Below are 15,381 nucleotides of genomic sequence, written 5' to 3' on the forward strand. Positions count from 1 at the left end.
AAAAAGAATATACTGCCGACAAGAATGAACTTTAAAAAATAAAAAAACAAGAATGAACTCTCATGTTTTCATAATCATAACATGGATTTCATGTGCACATTTATTCTTGCAAGCAATTTTATCGTACAGTAGAATATATCGGTCCTAAGAATGGACTTTGTGTAGCGAAACATGCCAGATCAGTACAAAGTATATCGCCTGTAGTAATAACATCCGTCCAAAGCAGTTCTGATCTGACTCGCGTTGGGTCGTAGTGCTGCAGGTTCAACTATTGTGGTCATGTAACTCATGTTGCATAGCCACATGGTAAGCCTATGTGACTGTGACCAGCCGCATGCACAGTAGCACTGTTCCGGCCCGTCCGTCGATTCTGCCCATCCTGGGCAGGTGCCCATCTTAGGATGGGTTGAGGGGGTGCCCATCCTAGGATGGGATAGGTTCGATTGATGGAGATCCGGTTTTTTCGTTTTCCCGCCGAAAACGTGCTTTTATAAAATTATAAACGTGGTTTATATCTTTCTTTTTTGGGAGGGTGGATCAGAAGTACATGTATACAGTAGACATTACTAGTCCGGACGAGTCAGAGCGAGGGCGATTCACGCCTTGGTCTGGACGTGGAACGTAAACATTTTTCCGAAAGCAAGCTTCTTCTCCAAAATTCGAAATTTCCTTCCAAAAATGCCGTCGTCCTTGACCTCGAAGCTGAATGTTGTTAGGATAGAAAATTAGCGAAGATGTAGCCGACCCATTCTGGCGAGCCGTGTGCCCTCTGGATATGCAGTTGTTCGCCATGGTCAACAATCTTCTTCTCCTTCGTTCGTACTTTCACTTTCCTGACCACGAATACAAGCGGTACCCATGCTCAGGTTAGTGTATATTTGTCTGTCTATGCACATACATGTAATACAATGTACTGTTCGTGCTGCAGGCACTGGCCGATCATGGAAATAGAGGAAGCAGCCAGCTTTCTTTGAATTCTCGTGCTTTCAACAAAAAATATGTACACGCTTTCCTTGGCTCCTCTTTCCCACCGCCACCATGCATGCACAATCGAGCTTGCTTGAATGCCCTGCAGTGCAGAATGCTCCCACCACCGCAACCGCCGCCACCACCACCAGCAGCAGCACCACCACCACCACTATGACCACCACCACCACCATGACCACCACCACCATCACCGTGACCACCACTATAGAAGCATTGTCGTGCACGGCACGTCTGCAAGAGAAATTAATAGTATGCCAGTGCTGTAATGCCCTGCAGTGCAGTGTGCTCCCGCCGCCACCACTATGGAAGCATTGTCACGCACTGTACACAGGGGCGTAGCACCCGCTACGACTGGTACGACCATGGCCGTACCACTTTTCGAAAAGTGTGGTCCGTCCGAAACGTGCAAAACCGTAATAAAAAAAATCAGGATCCATCCATGCATATGCGCATCAGACTTTGACCTTTTTCTAGACTCGTACTCGTAGATCTGCCATGCATCTGCAGTCGTTCTTAGTAGACCTACTAGACTGTACTCGACTCGACTGCACACTGCGCCAGGATCAGGAGTGTGCCAGAAGTTCCCAGAACGCAGGATTTTGTGTCCTTTTTACAAAATTTTCCCGGGGGAGGTCCCCCCAACCCCCCTCCGCCAACACGGCCTTCGGCCGCACCGACCGTCGGTCGTACCACTACCAAAACCCCTCCTACGCCCCTGGTACATCGATCCACACGAGAACATATGCCAGTGACTTACTAGCACCTCCATGCTGCATGCGGACCATTTCGTGAAAATTATCGATAATGCTGGATAGCTCCTTAGTCTATGCAATAAAATAGTTGTTTTCTTCGCACAGTACCGTTTAAACAATATCCGGCCAGGTTTGTACCGAACATTTTTTCGAAAGGTAATTTCTCAAATATTGCCTTGAGTACATTCTCAGCAACATAGCGGGCCAGTTTCAAATAATTGGACTGCAAACTTGCATCGCTGGTTGTTGCAGCTCCATCACAGGTCGTATCACAGGAAATTGAGTCCAGCTCCACTTCTAGGTTGGGTGACACGTGATGGGCATCACTTCCTGCATGCTGGTGCATGTGACTCAAGAGCTCTGGCTGGCAAGCAGTTTTAGACTGCAGGTGCAATACAAGATTTTTCTGCGATGTGCTATGCATTGTGCATTGCATTTCTCGAGAGACACTTCACGCTATGTGAAAAAAAGAATTTCGCTCGATGTGGTATTGTGCATCGTGCAGTGCAACTTTCCCACAAAACTGGACTCAAAGCACCTTATAGCTGTGGTTTACAGCAAAGATTTTCCTATTTGCGACTCTTGGTTTAATGGCTGCAGTAGCATGCATGTGCCTGGTGATAGTGTTGCAATGGATCATAGTGAGGGTGTAGCAGTACTTGTGCACTGATAGTTGGTAATGGCATGAGTACATAACCAAGAGTGGGTAACTCGATGATCCCTCTGCCCACGGCAGAAAGTTTCATCACTTCGGTTTTTGTGGGCCATTGGGCTCACTAATACCATCATGCATAGCCAGAGATCAAAACTTGTACATCACAGCTACGGTAGTTGAAGCAGAACAATGAACTGTGGATCCATGCCTACTGAACCTGATGAAACACTCTATCTACATGGGACATGTAGAAATATATGCGCGCTTGCTCATAATCATTGGATTTCGAAGCCGATCGTACCTTATGTTAGTAGTTGCACATTCTTAGCAGTAATGTAGTTTGATCATAACGTTACGATAGATTATCAATACTGGTGGAAACGTTATGCTGGTTGCATATTTTGTACCCGGTGTGCCATGACCAGGCATGCTAATTCATCGGATATTAGCAAGTTTGCCTGGCTGCTGGGTGTTGTATCTTAGCTTCACTGTACTGCAAATACGATAGGCTTAGTTTTCCTAAATTGCTTCTTTATAACATTCAGTTTGTTTTGCTGCAATCTTTTCACGTGTTTTGCAGGATTGTAGCCAGGGTGAATACCATTATCATGAGCGAAGGTCTCTGAGAACCCATGTCTGAAAGCTGGTCATGTTGGCCCAACGATGACTTTCATTGCCTGTATCCGCCGCCTTCATACTGGAATGAACTGGAACATGTTCCCTCTCTGTTTCTCATGTGGAAGGACGGAACAGATTGTTTGTCTGTCTCTGTGGATCACCAAAGGCTGAACAGTACAGTTGGAAGAATATTGGATCTCACGAAGTGACTGAATCTGAAGCCGCTGATATGCATCTGCACAGCGCTTTCTTTCTGAGATTTGCTTCAAGGCAGGTTATTGTGTACAATTTTGTCCACAGTATTCCTATATTTGCCAAACGTATTTCTCTGATAGTATTGTGACTACACACTCGCAATGATCTCTCCATCATCAGTCTTTCACAATGATGTGGCTCACTGATGACAGCATGCATAGCCATAGATCAAATGAGCAGCTAAGGTAGTTGAAGCAGAAGAATGGATCAATGCATCCTGAACCTGGTGTACTGCCTATATGCACTCTCTGTAGTATTTGTAACGTGTTAACTATGAAGTATCAACATTGCTTCTCTTCTATGTGGGTGGTGTGAGTGATGTCAGATGGTCTGTACTGCCATGGCCGATGGTGTTCACTGGAAGATGTTGGGTTGGGCCATTATGCCCTCTTGTAATATGCTGTTGCAGCCTGAAGGCAATGAAAAAGTTCGAATGCTGATCTGCTTTCAAGCGTAGAATGTCATATTATGTGCATTACATATTTGCATGATTATGTTTTGTACTGGGGTGTGAATGTGCGGCAAGGGCATGCACATGTAAGTATATCGCACTGCAAACAGCCTAAGAGTTCACGTGGTATGTGATAAGTACACTTTTGGAAAGTGCGTGCACAGTCGAATCATGTAATGTTAAAACAGCCTTCGTGCTCCTCCCTGAATGGCTGCACAAGTAGAAATCTCCGTCTTCCTTTGCTTCTTTTTGCTTGAGCTGGCATGGTGGTCGTAGAGTTGGAAATTGTCAAGTATGATAACAATCGTTGTTCGGTCTGGAGACAAGAATGCATTTGGATATTTGTCCCAGGACTGCATGGCTTCCCAAACTGCATGTTGAATGCCATAAATGATTATTGTTCGGTTCAAGAAAGGACTCGTGGGTTTGTCTGGCTATTGTGAGCTCTCGCTAGTCCATTTCCATAGCACTTGCTCTGGATTCACTCGCTGGAATATTCTCCAGTATAGAACAAGAAGTTTAGAAAACCTACTGGTAATATTAGTACCGGTATGTTAGACTAGTTTCTCCGCACTGTACCGCAGTTTTTGTTATCACACATGTGGGTTATATAGTTTATCTACAATCCAGCATGATGTTCTTCCAAGAACGCCCCCGACCTAGGCCCTCGGAACGACGTTCTTGGGTGTGCAACATCACGTATAGTTCTAAATCGTAGAATTTAGCGAAGGATTTTAGTGATCACGGTTCCAAATGCCTGTCATTGCACTACACCTTTGGGATTAATTAAGAGCTGCATGCATGCCAAAGCTTGTCATAAAAAAAGAGCAGACTTTAATAGGCATCTTGTACGCATGATTTCTAAAATGTAACATCCCTGCCGAAGAGTGTTCTTCCATACTACAGTAGAGTCAAGCGTCCAAGAACGTTGTGTCCAAGAGGTTAGCCTGGGGTGTTCTTAGTTTTCAGCCATCCGGCTGCGCTCTTATAGCATGTTCTTAGAAACAATCATGTTAGGATCATAATGATGTATCCCAAAAGCTGCCGGAAAACCAACACCGCCATTCTTAACTTTAGGCGGTGGCGTTCTTAGCACTTCAGGCTGGACATTCTTGGGCAACACATTCTGCGGCGCCTGACTCTACTGTCTGTAGTACTTACTGTACATGAAATACAGCTACTACAACTGTAGTACAGTAGAATGCCGATTATCCGAATGATTGATTGTCCGAACTGCTCAGTCTGCATGGCAGCAGGCTGTCATCAACATGCATCCCATGATAATTTCGAGGAGCTGGAGTGTGTGCCGAAAAGAATGAGAAATAAAAGTATGCATGAGGAAATGAGTATGTTTTAGATGAGTGTTTTCCCACGCCCTTATCCGAACATACATGCACTCGATCGCCATAACCACTGGAGGTGACTCCATTCAAAGAGTGCAGACCATCAGAGCTCTTAATATATTTTAAAGCAAAGCACACACGACACACACACAGCTTCAGAACATGAGGGAGTATGATATGGGTATGTCACAAGTACTCCCAGGTCCCGAAGCTTTCGTCTCAACAAAGGATCATAATCGACGACTTGTAATGAACTACATTTTGGCGGTATTATACTGTACTTGTTTACATTCAATTTAGGAATGAGTTTAAAGCATGAGAACTATCCACAGCAGACATTCTCACTGTTCGGAGTTGCCAAAAAAGTGGTGCATGTACAAATCAGGGATGGGTACAATACCAACATCTGAGGTGAGTCTATCAGGAAAGTGAATGTCGTCCACTCTATAAAATGGGGTCCCTCAAGAAAGATGTGATTTTGCAGCCATGGACGTTTCCAGCCAGGTGACTGTATATCCAGTGATCTAAGTTATGCAAAGCTTGACATGAATGATTGGCTGGACACGTCGAAGAGAAGGAAGAGAGAAGCAGACCAACCTTACACCAGCTGAGTGTAGTGGCCCAAAACAACAAACTAATTCTGTGTGGCCTTAGAGGAGCTGGGCAAGATGTGTACAGTGAATTAAACAATACAGTAAACGTGGGAGAAGTGACAAGACTGAGTATGATACACTGTGCCAGTATAGTGCACATACTAGTGCAACTGTAGGTCACTCGATTGTAGATACACAGAGCGCATTCTACATCATACAAAACATGTTGAGCTAGGCAGTGGCTGGCATTTACCGACATGCACCAATGCCAATGCGCGGCTTGAGCAAATATTACAAGCCTCGGAACACCCATACGCCATTTTAGAGACAGAACAAGGCGATGAGTAAGCACCAAAGGATTATATGAATAGCGGCCAGGCAATAATTCAGGCCACTGCTGCTAATCAAGGACTAGTTACTAGTACTAGTATGTTGTCAGTGTACCCTGAAACGATGCAATCACAGCGAACGTGATACGTGCACATCATGTTGCCTGGTTCTTGGTTAAAAGTTGTATCTTCAATGCTTGAGGTTTGTTGGGTCCCTCCAGCTTCTCAGAGTCCTGCACAAAAAAGATAAAAGCAAGTGCAGGTAGAATAATAGTAAGCTCACATAAAACCTCTTCGTCTTGCTAACGAATTTCATGATTAAATCCACAGCTTGGGAACGAGGCTACAGGAAAAAAAAAGTTCAACCATATTATATAATGATGCAAAAAGGCAACTTTAGCTGATCATATTTTTGGCAGCAACACTATACTGTTTGTATAGGAGAGTTGGCTTGGTGCATTCATGGCAAATGCACTCCCTATAGTATTGTATTACTGTACTTCATCATTTTACTTGGGCATTCATTCCCAGCAGCCCTAATGTCTTCTAACAGAGTGCGCAAGGTACTGCATATTCGGCGCATATTTTATTTTCGGCTATTATCGGCCTGTGCATTTTTAATTCGGAAAGTGGTGGACATCACGTAACTGAATTGTAAATAAAAAGGGGTTTGTCAACTGACAACCGCATACTTTTTCGACATCACTAATATAAGAATTTTTCGTCCAGCGCATGCGCCAGGAGTGAATAGCAACTGAATAGAGCGGTTGTCATTTGACAACCCCCCTTTTATTTACTAGAGGAAACGCAAAAGGTAACAAAATTATGTAACCAAAGGTGAAAAGGCACTGAACGAACTGTCAACCTACAAATACAACCTCAGTGCAACAACGTGCTCTTTCTGCTTACACAAGCAGAAAGAGAAAGAGCACGTTGTTGCACTGAGGTTGTATTCGTAGGTTGACACTTCGTTCAGTGCCTTCTCCACTCTTATTTACTGGGCATTTGGAGCCTAAAATTTGTTTTGCAAGGTTCAATGTGACAGTGTATACAGGCATCAGCAGTACAGGCTGAAATTTCAATGTGGCCGAGATGTGTTTTTGCCCTGGGGAGGCTGCAATTTAAAAGCATCGAAAATTTGCATACTTTACAACACAGTACTGAGCATGCGGTGAGCTGATGACGAAATGAATTGGAGGTACTAATAATGCTAAGGGATTCGGAGGCGCATCAAAGGGGTCAGAACCAAGGAATGGGATAGATTTGTGCCCAGTTCAGGTATGTACATTGGGTATAGAACGGAAATGATTGGCTTAGCCTCGGGAAACTCCTACCAGTATTGCCACCAATGGCCCATGGCTGCTGATCTCTGTGATAGAAATGAGACGTGTATGTGAAACCAAAATACGGCTTTTCAAGATATACTGTAAGACATGTTATTATAACGAGTCGCTAATTTAACGATTGTCCAAAATTCATAGGTTAACGATCTTGCAGTATTCTGCCATATCCACACACAGCATATATGAAGCAGTACGGCCTCAACGGATCTTATTATAACGAAGAAATGTCATCCGTTAAAACGTTAGATTTGCTTCCTCGTTATATATATATATACATGTCTTACAGTATGTGCATTTTGTGAAGATCTGATGTAAGTCATTAGGGACACCTTGTTGGGTCTTGCCAACATTCAATTATTATGATGTTCATATCTATGCAATAACATTAATGGAATTACCAGCAAGAATCAATAACCCCAAGAGTATGCAGCTTTGTACATGGAGTCTGCAACAACACGTTGACCAAAGTACATGAACCAAGTAGACACGAGCTGGGGAATCAGCTGAGCTGCTGCGTCATTTATGATCTGCTATAGTTTCCAGTCTCCATGGAGGTTTTTCTTGGAGACGTCGAATCTACAGTATTAGGTGTGAAACTGTTGTACTAAACCGCAGGAGATAGAATCTATTCAGCTCAGACAACATTTCACTACGTACGGAAGGAAGTACGCCGATCAAAGCTTGCTACACTCCCGTTTAGGCTGTGTTTACATGAGAAATTTCAACCCGGGTTGAAAGTCTGTACGATAGACAAAAGAGGTGAGCATTTACATGAAGACAGTTGACCCGGGTCAAATACTGATATGCCGCCAAAAGTCCACTTCTACAGTCCTGCATGGTCACGTGAATCCGTTCGCGCGAAATTTGCATCTGCAGTGCTGTTCAAACCTGGCGCGAGATACGCACAGAAGTACGTTTGTAAGATTTTCTTGACCCGGGTTGGTTTCAACCCTCCCCTTAGGGGGAGGGTTGAAATCAACACGGGGCGAAATTTCAACCCGGGTCAAGCGCAATGCGTCATGTAAACGCGCCATTCATTTTGTGCACATGGCGGGTTGAAATCTGACCCGGGTCGAACTCAACCCGGGTTGAAACGCCTCATGTAAACACAGCCTTAGTCAACTTAACGGCCCAAATAATGCTTGGGTCATGAACTCATCGCTGTTGGTCTTTCGAGGGTGCCTGACAATGGGTGTTAATGCACAGCACCAGCCGGGCCAAATGACAAGATCAGAGACATAGATCTCCCTAGTTCAATTGCTGAAACGTGACTTGTGCAAACGTTATGTAGCAAAAGGAACTGTACTATGGCACTACACGCCATTCACAATAATCAAAAATGCCCACTTGACAAAACAGAATTTCATCAACGGGGCCCCGGGATTTTTTCTTCTGTACATATGCATTATGGAGTCATAGCATAAGGGAGACGGCACGGTAGACTTTCAGCCTAAATCATAACGAGGGCCAGCTGGGCAGCTCAAACGAGAGCTCTATACACTATTGGCAGAGTGGTATACATGAATAGAGAGTGACCACCCAGTGCGTGAAGCTTTTCGTGTCACCCTAGAAAATTTCAAAAATTATTAATGTGGGTTCAACCCCGGGCTGCCAGTGACAGTTGCCCTTACTGCCTTAGGGTCAAGTGCGATACATACATGCTCGCATATAGCATCGCTTGACTGACCCATGCGTGGGGCCAGTGGGTCAAGTCCGCGATCACGAGTTGCATAAACAACAGATCATGTAGAGTCTCCATGGATCCAATCTGTGTACTGTAAAAGCAGAAATTTTCGGTGGTGTAATATTTTCAGAATTCTCCAAAATCGGCAGTTCGGTGGAGGGAAATTTTCGGTAATACCCGCTTTCCAGGTTAGGGCCTGGTCAGACTGCGGCAAATTTTGGTTGCCTGACGAAAACAGAACAGCGTCCAGAATTTGAATCGCGATCACACTACACATGTGGGGAGAGTGAAAATTCAAACTTCATTTCGAGCGTCAAGTGGTAATCTCCACGAACGACGTCAAATTCCTTCACCTTGGGGATCGCCAACACCTTCAGTGCAATCCTTGCAACCATCCGTATGAGTTTTGTTGTTGTCCGTGGCCAATTAGCTCCTCGATATCGAGATGAAAAAATCAGTGATTATCAGCGTCAATGGCGTATCAGCGTCAAATCCTGTTTGGTGCGGAAAAGCGTGGTCCGTTCTTGCTTTTTTTTTGGAGCGTCAACTCTCGCTTTTGCCGCTCTGGCGGCAAGTTACTATGGAGATTCGGATTATAATCCTAGGATTATTTCGATTTTGCCGCAGTCTGACCAGGCCCTAAGGGTGCTAGTACTACTCAGTAGTACCGGAAAATTCGGTGCATTTTTTTCGGTAAAAATTGTCGGCACCGAAGTTACCGAAAATAAAACACCACTGAAAATTTCTGCTTTTACAGTACATCATTTTGGGTATCATGATCTCGTGTTGTTTCCTTGGGTGCTACGACTCCCTGACATGCATTGATCCATGGCACGGTATGATTTGGGCGATTTCAGCCAATCAGTTCTGAGAGGGGTGTATTCAACGATACACCCCGCTCAGTTCACATGGGTCGCGCCAAGAGTGAATATTGGGAGGAGTCTTGGGAAAGTGCCCTGGGAGAAATGGATTGCACCATTGTATACATGTACTGCATTCCCCATAATTTCCTCGTGCTATGTCCTCAGGAAAATATTTTTAAACGTATACCCTTCATATACTCATAGAATAATCAATCGTATCTGCATTCAACCACGGGTATAACAACCCACGGATAGTCACACTATCTTCAGACCTAGTAACAATATAGCCGTATGTTTTCAACCCCGTGAATGACGACAACTCCCAAATAGCAACACTTTTCTCATGCCCGATCAAGGGTCGTTCGTTACTGGCAAAGTTAGCTGGATATCATGTCATGTAGTCATTATTACTTCAAGCAGGGAAAATGAAATACACCCCCGCCCCATTCCTGCAGAGGGAACAGTGCTGTGTCCAGGTCCGCATGCAGCATGGAGGTGCTAGTAAGTCACTGGCATATTTTCTCTTGTGGATCGATGTACAGTGCGTGACAATGCTTCCATAGTGGTGGTGGTGGTGGTGGTGGTGGTGGTGGTGGTGGTGGGAGCATACTGCACTGCAGGGCATTACAGCACTGGCATACTATTATTTTCTCTTGCAGACGTGCCATGCACAACAATGCTTCTAGTTCTATAGTGGTGGTCACGGTGTGGTGGTGGTGGTCATGGTGGTGGTGGTGGTGGTCATAGTGGTGGTGGTGCTGCTGCTGCTGCTGCCGGTGGTGGCGGCGGTGGTAGTTGCGGTGGTGGGAGCATTCTGCACTGCAGGGCATTAAAGCAAGCTCGATTGTGCATGCATGGTGGCGGTGGGAAAGAGGTGCCAAGGAAAGTGTGTACATATTTTCAAAGAAAGCTGGTTGCTTCCTCTATTTCCATGATCGGCCAGTGCCTGCAGCACGAACAGTACATTGTATTACATGTATGTGCATAGACAGACAAACAAACACTAACCTGAGCATGGGTACCGCTTGTATTCGTGGTCAGGAAAGTGAAAGTACGAACGAAGGAGAAGATTGTTGACCATGGCGAACAACTGCATATCCAGAGGGCACACGGCTTGCCAGAATGGGTCGGCTACATCTTCGCTAATTTTCTATCCTAACAACATTCAGCTTCGAGGTCAAGGACGACGGCATTTTTGGAAGGAAAATTTCGAATTTTGGAGAAGAAGCTTGCTTTCCGAAAAATGTTCCTTCCACGCAGGCAGCATGCCAGGTCACTGGTCAGGCGTGTGAACCAGGTGAACTGTGTCGGCAGATCGACGTTTACGTTCCAGGCCGACAGTTTTTTGACCAAGCTAGCCGTGAATCGAGGTATATTATGCTCGGCAGGCCGCGAAAGAGAGCCCGTTACCTGGACCCCTACTCGCGCGGGTAGAGCGAAACTGAGCACCCTGGGATGCGAGCAGCTTTTTAGTACTCCCGGGTCCAAAATCTCACCACCAGGCCGGGATGATCAAAACGTCTGCCGGGTCTGCAGCCTACAAACGTGGATCTGCCGACACTGTGCTGTCGACGACATGTCCGGCAAGGCACCTCCTTGCGTGAAAGCAGGGAGTCGACTCCCTGCGTGAAAGCAAGGAACGCTTTTTTTTTAGAAAGGAAGCTTCTTCTCCAAAATTTAAAATTTTTGAAAATTATTCCTTCTGAAAATATCATCGCGTTCTTGACCTCGAAGCTGACTGCTGAATGCGATTAGGAAAGAAGATTCCTGAAGATACACCAGACTGATTCTGGCAAGCCGTCTGTCGTCTAGATATGCAGTTGTTCGTCATGCATGGTCAGCAATCTTCCTCGTTCGTCCTTTCGTTTTCCTGACCACGATGATGACAAGCAGCTCTCATGCTCAGGTTAGTGCTGTACTTGTATGTCTGGGCACACAACACATCTGAGATTCACCCACTGACGTTATCGAACTGAAGAATGCAGCAAGGGTTCCTCGGATTCTCTTGATTTCGGAACAAATTTCCTTCACTTTCTCCCTCTCAGTCTCTTCCCCATGCCCTCCATCCATGCATTCAAAATCGAGTTTGCATTTCAAATGTTGTTTTTACTTTGGCAGTGCGTTCGATAACGTTAGGACAGTCTAAGTTAGGTGTTCTTCTCTTCAGGCTTATTGGACGTGTACAAATTCTAAAAAAATAGCTTCCATATGCTAAACGCAGATCCCTGTGAATACGGTTCTGCTGGGCAATGATGTTTACACCAATCTACACTCTATGCTGTCACAGCATCCACAACTGATCCTCTCTCTCTGAATTAACTATTTGATAAAGCCAATCTTTAAATCGCTGTTGCATAGGATCTCGGGTGGGAAGAAGCGATGAATCGATACATGGCATTGTGAAGAAAAGAAGAACAAATTCACATTGCACGTGAGACTCGGTTAGAAAGACTGAGTTTCTGCATTCATGAGAATGTCACACCCCGGGGATCATGATAAAGAAAACATATGTCGTGAAAATGACTGAAAGAACCAAAGAAGTATTTGATCTTCCAGCCAGCTTAGCCTGGTACTACCATACTAGCAGTGCTACCAAGTACCAGCCCTCCATATTTTCTGTATTTGTACGGAAAATCACTCCTTGTGCGCACTACAGAAATTGAGCAAATGGTATAGAAAATCGGAGAGGATCAATCAGCTGTGTAGAAGCACTGCAAGTGTAAGCTGAGTGATGAATAGTCTTGTACCACAGCGAGTGCATGCCGTACCACAACAACATGTACATGTAGCACAAAAATAATAATGTCGTGAGTGCAAGTCACACATGTTTTACACTACCAAATGCAGCCACCGACATGCATGTGCGTGTCAAAAAACATTACAGTGCAAGTATGCATGCAATGTACACGGCAGTACGCAAAACACTGCAAGATACGGAAAATCAGAAGTCTGAGTACGCAAAACAGACTCAATTGGTGGGCAGCTCTGTACTGGCCTGTACGGAGGGAGTGAATCTCAATGTGTGCAATGCACGCACTTTGGCCGACAGTGAAAACTATGCAAGTCGTGTTGGTTTGCAGGATGAATGTGAGTCCTTTTAGACAAGCGCCTTAGTGGAGTAGCCCACCGAAAGAAGAGTACTTGACACCGCGAAGTGGAGTCTGCGCATACAACAGTGAGGGGGTAAAATTAGCTATGACTGATTCTGCATGTGTTCTGCATGTGTGTCACATTACACTAGCAGATAGGCACACCTGTTGTTCCAAAAAGATGCTTATGTCAGTGTCTGAATATGTCGTGTACCAGGTAATACTGTTGCCAGGATCTCACGGTGAGAGTCAGACTTGAATATGGTATCAATAGATTATCAATATCATACATCACCATGTACCACCCAAAGTATAATAGCCGAAGGACCCGTTTGTGTGGTGGTGTATGATTTCGTGAGCAAGATGAAGTGGCTACAGATGTGTCTTATATAACACCCTAAGAAAAGATCATCAATTCTGGGGAAAGTGATTCTGGTAGCATGTTGTATCCAGTGTGGCATGACAAAGACTCCCTCGATTTAGCCTGTGGAGAATCCGTAAATACATAAATACAATACATACAGGCATCACAACCTTCGGATTATATGCTCTTTTGCTTGCCTCCTGGAGTATGGTTGTACCTTGGTTCACTGTATTAGAATAATAGTAGACTTTGTTTTTCGAATTCGTTTCTATAACATTAGGTTTCTTTCTGTTGCTGCTATGTCTTTTCATGTGTTTTACAGGATTGCCATCTGTTGATGAATACCACTCTGAGGCACTCTCACGAGCGAAGGTGTTTGAGAATCCATGTCGGAATGATGGTCATGTTGGCCTAAAGGTGCATTACATTGCCGATACTCGCCACCTCCACCCTGGAACATGTTCAATTTCTGTTTCTCGTATGGAAGGACCGAACAGGTTGTTTTCCTGTCTCAGTGGACCACTCAAGACTGAACAGCACTGATGGAAGAAGATTTGCCGTGAATCTCGTTCACATAATCAGCCTGTTTAATTGCTGTACTGAGGTGACTGCTTCATAACAATGACCATGCAGCATTAATTTTGGATAGTATTGCAGTGCCCCTAAAATTGGAGAATATCGAATTTCTCTGATAGCATTGTGATTCATTTGTGAATAAACATCACTACTCTTTTTGAGTAGCATAGCAATGACAGAGTTGGTTTAATGTATGACAAAATGGAGCCGCTTTTTAACTTAACCCTGTACTATAATCAGTACCGCCGGAAGCAGTTTTTGATTGGTCCGGTAGTTTCATGGCGGATACACACGTCCTCCACGGTAGGAAACGTTTGTTGGTGGCCAACAAGTTGGTCTGGTGATAACCTGACCAGCCAGACCGGCGGGCCTGATAATTGTGGGGCTCATGAGCAGCTCAAGTACTTAGTATGGTTTTGGACATGTCCCCAGTTAACCAATGAGAATAACCGGAAAACAAGGGGGGCTTTAGATACCGGGCTGACTTAACAAGAGGCAGGATAAGCGCGTTACGGGTTGAGCTTGTCGAAAACCAATTGTACTTCATTATGTGTGAAGGGGTTTTATGAAGAAATATTTTATGAACCAGTGTACAGAGATGGTGCTTATGACGAAAGGAGAGAGGAGAAGTGTGTGAAAGTCGATAAAGGGCATCCGAAGGAACACATCGATCCTTGTTGTAAAGAATATTAAGTATAAATCTATGGTTGAAACCTACTTCCCCAAGCGTTCTCTGTTAAGTATAAATCTATGGTTGAACCCGACTTCCCCAAGCGTTCTCTGAGGGGACCGAGGTCTACTCTATCAGTTCATGTATTCTGTGAAGTGACATGACCATTCGTGGGGACCTTGCTCATAACTGCAAAAGTCCTCGTCTGATTTTTCCGCCACCAAGCTCTGGGTTCATTGGCTGAAAATATTCTTCGGCACAGTAAAGTCGTGCGCCCAAGAACGTGGAAGCCTACAGAACATCCAACCTGGAATACTAAGAACACCACAGCCCAAAATTAAGAATTGCGGTGTAGGTTTGAGCTGTTGTCAAACACCGGGATTGTTATGTTGCACATGTATCTGAGCTTTACCACTACATACACGTCTGTCTTTACACAATAACCAATCTGCAGACAGCATGCTGTTTCGTCCTTTAGTTACTAATGGACTCATCAATGCAGCACAGAGAAAATGAGGCAGGTGAATGTCCTAGGCTAGAGAGCATCAAATACAGGTATAGAATCATGCCTTGCAGATCTCGTTACGGCCCCTTCGATGCATGTCTGAACATTAGATGGCTGTGTAGCTTCAGTTATCTCAGAATATGTACTATTTATCCAGCAGCAACAACGTTGGTCACACAACTATTCACTATAATGAGTATGCGTTGGAACACTTTACCCCGAGTCATACTATAGCAGTGTATGCCATGCATGGGTTTACCTCACACACTGAATTTCATAATTTGACATCCAAATCACAGAAGAG

At 44.6% G+C, this 15,381-nt stretch overlaps 2 long non-coding RNA genes across 2 annotated transcripts; both read left to right on the forward strand.

Annotated features, from left to right (window-relative positions):
- The first annotated feature begins 622 nt into the window (after window positions 1-622).
- On the forward strand, window positions 623-3,552 carry LOC135816735 (uncharacterized). Its single transcript, XR_010553478.1, has 2 exons — window positions 623-866; window positions 2,975-3,552. It is a non-coding gene; the product is annotated as an uncharacterized LOC135816735 (long non-coding RNA).
- Window positions 3,553-11,522: 7,970 nt separating this feature from the next.
- Window positions 11,523-14,120, forward strand: LOC135816736 (uncharacterized). The gene is made up of 2 exons (XR_010553479.1): window positions 11,523-11,779; window positions 13,649-14,120. It is a non-coding gene; the product is annotated as an uncharacterized LOC135816736 (long non-coding RNA).
- Window positions 14,121-15,381: the final 1,261 nt, after the last annotated feature.

Source organism: Sycon ciliatum, chromosome 5 (assembly GCF_964019385.1).
Source record: "Sycon ciliatum chromosome 5, ocSycCili1.1, whole genome shotgun sequence".
Classification (NCBI taxonomy): Eukaryota; Metazoa; Porifera; class Calcarea; order Leucosolenida; family Sycettidae; genus Sycon; species Sycon ciliatum.